The sequence below is a fragment of the Lucilia sericata genome, unplaced genomic scaffold (assembly GCF_015586225.1).
Source record: "Lucilia sericata isolate MDLA Ls3-8-SP2 unplaced genomic scaffold, ASM1558622v1 Contig001038F_arrow, whole genome shotgun sequence".
Taxonomy (NCBI): domain Eukaryota; kingdom Metazoa; phylum Arthropoda; class Insecta; order Diptera; family Calliphoridae; genus Lucilia; species Lucilia sericata.
Genome location: NW_023995019.1, coordinates 60,010 through 65,765, shown reverse-complemented (window position 1 = coordinate 65,765; position 5,756 = coordinate 60,010).

The following is a 5,756-nucleotide window of genomic DNA, read 5'->3' as shown; positions in this document are numbered from 1 at the left end:
ATTTTCTTTTTATTGAAATAAAACTTTTTTTGTTTTAAACATTTTTTTTCAAAAGATTTTTCTTAATCTTTTTTCACAATTTATTTTGCACTTTTTGTTAAAAACATTTTATACATTTTGTTAATTTTTCAAAAACTTTATTAATCCGTTAAAGTAACAAATAAGCCGTTAATTTGTTTCAAAATTTTTGTTGTTGTTGTTGTTTTTTTGTTTTCAATTTTCCGTTAAAAACGCGTTTTAAATTTGAATAGTATATTTATTAGAACCAGCATGCAATTTGGTTGCAAGCAGCTCGTTCTCGTTCGACTAAACTTAACGTTACAAGATGCGCAGCAGGACTGAACTGACTCCTGAAATATTTTACTCAACAAAGATGTGAACACATTCGAATATGTTGTGTGTTTAACGACCCCTGGGTGTACAAAACACTCGGGTGGTTTTTCTATACGCTGTTGTTGTGTGTGTTTCTGTGTTAAAGATGACTACGACAACAACAACACCATAGTAAGTATTTTATCGAGAAGCGGAGAAGTTGTAGTAATAATATCCAAATACAACAACTAGACACGAAACGCGAAAACAACAAAAAAATTTTTTGTTTGAAAAACGTTGTTAACTTACGAGCTGTATGTGTGCGATGGTGTACAGCGGGTAATCGTATGCCACATACCGAGGTGTTGCAGCATGTTAACTCAATATAAAACACAGTCCTCTTAAAATCAACAAAAGCCTTTAGCTACACTAAACAAAAAGAGACAGCATTACACAGTCTGCTACAGCTGTAAACAAAACGTGGGCAAAACCCGTTATACCTACTCTCCCTAATACACTAGTTAAAAGAGAGCCGCTATAGGTAAACAACAGTTTTTAATACAAACCAACACTTTAAAGGTGAGTTTCTGTTAGCGTGGTGAAATTCTTGTCAAAAAGAGATAGCTATAGACAAAAACAACTAAATAAATGGCTGCTTTTTCTTAAGCTAAAGCTATAAAAGAAAAGAGACAGCAACAAACACTAAACCAATTGGATTTTTATTACTCATTGACTAGTTTTAAAAAGAACAAGAGCTATTTCCCCTCCTTTATGACAAAAACAACAAAAAAACCAAATTCAATATGAAGTCTTCTTGTTTGCTGGTTATTTTACAATGGTGGTTATTATTAATTTGCTGTGGCCAGCCAAAAAGTTAACCTCAAATGTAAAAACCGGTTTTTAAAGTGTTAATATATTAAAAGCTACACCCCCACAATGAAAGAAAGAAAATAAACAAAAAAAATTAAGTAAAAATAAATACTTTTTTTGGTTTTTTCTTTCATAAAGGCGTGGCTACGCATGTCTTTTGCTGAATAATTTTTTGAAAGAAATTTCCTTAATATTATTGGCTAAACATTTAAGCTATTTTTATTTTAAATTAAATTTATAGTTATAAGTTTATTAATAAATAAACATTAATTATAAGTGTTAAATAGTTTTTCTTTTTGGGGGTTTTTATTATTAAACAATAACATACATTTTATAATCATTTTGTAATATCGAATATTTGTAATGTAATTAAAAATTTATTGAAAAAGAAATATAAATATTTATAAATTAGAATGTTATTTTTATGCATTTTTTTTTTTTTAATTTACAAAATAAAAATATTAATTGCATAATTTCAAAACATTTTCGAAATTATAGAATCCCGGTTTTTTAGTTTTATTACAAATATCCTATGTTTTTTTTAATAAAATAAGTGTTTTATTATAGCTAAAAGCAAATAATCATAATTTGAGAAAATAATGTTTTCACAATTAGAGAAATTATTGAAAATATTCTATAATAAAAGTTACTGAAAAAGGCCTATGAATATATTAGATTTGTAAAATTTTTAGAAATCTATATATATATAAAAATGAATGTGGTTTGTTTGTATGTTTGAACGTTATAGACTACTAAACGGCTTAACCGATTTTATTCAAATTTTCACAGCGTATTCCTGTATGTCTGGAATAGGTAATAGGCTACTTTTTATTTTGAAATTCCAAGTGGGCGAGGAGCCACGCCTATATTAAGAAGATATTAAATCCGTATATTTTAGATAATATAACAGTTAGAGTCCTCACATTTTGTCCGAGCAACTTTAGTGTCAATATAATTATTTAGGACAAAAAGTAGGCGGACTATCATTAGGGGGCGTGGCACCTCCCATATAAATTAAATACAAAAATACGTTTATCTTGGAAACTATTACAGTTAGAATCTTCAAATTTTGCACGAAAAACTTTAACATCCATCTAAACATTTTGGGTAATAAATTGGCGGACTACCCATGAGGGGAGCGGCACCTCCCATATTAATTAAAGACAAAAATTCATTTATCTGGAAAACTAATGGAACTAAATTCTTCAAATTTCGCACGAAGAACTTAAATATTCATCTGAAGATTTTGGAGGAAAAAATAAAGCGGACTTTCATCTGGGGGGTCTTGAAGTCCCCACATGAATTAAATTCGTATATCTGAGAAACTATTAGAGCTATCATCTTCAAATTTTACATGGAGAACTTTGAAATTCATGTGAACATTTAGAGCATAACGGGCGGACTTTCAATGGGTGGCTTGGCAAAACATACATATATGAATTAAATACAAAATTTCGTGCGTCTTGGAAACTCTTATATTATTCAAATTTTCTATAGATAGATAGAAATTGGCGATAGATAGAAACTGGCGAACTTGCAATAATTTGCTTGACATCTCTCATATGTAACATATAATAAATCTGGTATTTATTTATACATATTCCTTTTAGGGTAGCAAAGCACACTGGGTATAGCTAGTTTGTTTATAAATTTTAAAAAAATTATAATAATTATACCCTACACCACTATAGTGGGGAGGGTATTATGCGTTTGTGCTGATGTTTGTAACACCGAAATATATTGGTCCTACATCCAACTTAAAGTAGCTATGTCTGTCTGTCCGTCCGTCCGTCCGTCTGTAAGTCCTTGTAAACCTTGTGCGCACTTTACACTCTAAATTTTCAAGATAATTTGATGAAATTTGATACATATTCTTCTTTTGACCCAAGGACGAAGCTTATTGAAAATGGTTAAAATCTATTAATTATTTCGTATAGCACCCATAGAACCGTACCCCCCGAATAGGGCTTTTGAGCTCATATACATATGTATGTATAATGGTTTCATAATTAAAGAAGTTATGGAAAATATTCTATCCCTGACTTTATAGGTTATGTCCACAATATTTTTTTATTCATATTATATTCATAATTATGACCTGTGACTCGGAGTCCGAGATTTTTCAATATAATAAACGCTTATAAGGTCAATTTCTGAAGAAAAAGTTAAATTGAGCCAACAATTTAGCCGCTGCCGATATTTTCTATAATAAGCCGCCGACCTAAAATGGTTGCGCCGGCGCCGCCGATCATTTTGCATCGGTTTGTATCTCTGACTCGGACATTGCACTATGGGTCAGAGTGAGGCAAAATTAGTTTTTCCTCTTCCCAAATAATGAGTATCGCCTTTTTAATCAGATTTGCATTAATTGAAGTTAAAAAAATCGGTTAAATGCACCGGATGTTTAAACAGAGAGTAATAAGCACAGCATTCCTTTCACTTACCAGGTCTCTTTTTTCTTTTACCTCTCCTAACAGCGGATATCAAAAATTCAGTTCTGTGTTCATCTTCTCCTTGGTCCGTACAACATGCATGTAAATTTTCAGATTTCTAGGTTATTGAGTACCTTTTAAATTAGTTAAAATGTAAAGAACAGACATCTTCCATGCCCATTTTTCCTGTTAATTTTCCGTCCATAGTGCAAAACGTCAGTATAATATGCTTGGCAATTATTAACTTCAATGGTTTTAAGACACACATTTTTTCCTCTCAGTTCTACTCCTATGTCCTTACGGGCCTTTAATGTAAGCTAAAATGTTGAAAAAATTTATTTTTCCAAGACCATTTTTCCTCCTAGTCCTCCGCCCACGGGTTAAAAATCAAAAATACGGCTACGTTAGGATTTGACCTAGGTATTTTACTATATCCATGCCAAGTTTCAGCTTTCTAACTCATCTGTGGGCTTCAAAAAGCTATGCGTAGACAAAAAAAGGGGAAAAATTGTGAATTTTGACACGCCCCTTTTTCCTACAAATTCTCCGCTTACAGGCCAAAAATCCGGCAACATTAGGATTTGACCTAGGTATTTTAGTCGAGTTTCAGCTTTTTAGTCCATCTGTGAGCTTCAAAAAGCTCTGGATAGACAAGAAAAGGGGAACAAACATTTAAGGATATATTCGTACCTTAACTTAAATGTTAGTTTTTATTCTCGTTGGATAGCGTAAACCGTATTTGGGGTATGGTCAGATGGCAGTCTCAAAAAAAAAAGTGATTGTCTTAAATATGGATTATTCGGGGGCAAGAGTAAATATGGACATATACTTTTAAATATTGCTAGAGGGATTTACGTTCACGTTAAAGTTATTTATGTTTATAAGTGCATTATTGACCTTCAAGTCATTTTCTGGAAGCTAGGGTCAAATGAGGCCCGAGCTGTAGACAAAACTAAGTCTTCCCTATTTTTGTTGACATACTACTGCATTTAACATAATTATGAGCTCATAAGCCCTATTCGGGGGTACGTTTGTATGGTGGGCAACTGAAATAATATACCGATTAATTGACACAGAAAGTCATTCTTAGCCAATTGGTATACTTTAAGGTGGGTGTGGAGCACCGATATTTTTGAGCACTATAAACAACAGCACAAACGCATAATACCTTCCCCACTATAGTGTTATGTGGACTTTGAAAGATACTACTTTTGAAAGATGATAATATATTTAAAGTAGTTGTGAGTAGAAAAGCCCAAATAGGAAGGTCTCGCTGTAAGGAGGTTAGGTGAAATAATGGATCAAATTATTTTTACATGGACAGCCAGTCAGCTTAATCGATTCAGAAAGTGATTCTGACAAAATCCTATTTTCGTCATATTCATATTCGATATGTAATAACTGCGCAAATTCAGTTTTTTTTTATAAAATTTGGTTTTGTTATTTGCTAAATGTTCCTTGTAAAACTAGAACTGGACCTACAATATACAATAAAATAATTAACCTCCAAAATATCTTAAGGACTCAACTACATACCACTTTTCTTACTTCCATTTTGCCATTAGCCCCTTTTTTTTCCAAACAAATAATATCAAATACTTCATAAAATTCTCAAAGATTTTTTCCTATATTACAAAAACAAATCGTATTTTTCGAAATATTTTCCTTTAAGGCGGCCATCTTGCTTTGATCAGTTTTAGAAAATAGAGCTGTCATTCGTATGACAGTTATTGGCCTCTGTTTAATAAATACTTGCGGTTGGTCTTGTTTTCTTTTTGCAATTTTTTTCTTCTGTTATTTGTTTGTTTCTCTTTTATCTCTAGTATATTTTTTTTTTCAAGCAATTATATTTACGAGTTATCAGTTATAGTTTATATGAAAGAAATGTAGTTTTAATTGCAAACGTATTTACATTTTTTTCTTAAGTTTTCCGCCAAGAGCAAGAGCAAAATTGTTGGTAGTATGTTTATTTTCAAAAAAAAAAAAAAAGGAGGAAAAATAATGAAAAATTTTTAACATTTATTGACACATTGTTGCAATTCTATTGACAGGAGTTGTTATTAAATGGTGGAAAAGTTAGATGAACAGATGGAGAGGCATTCAGTGTGCGTGAGAAAATTAAACAGAATTTGTTAGAGGAAG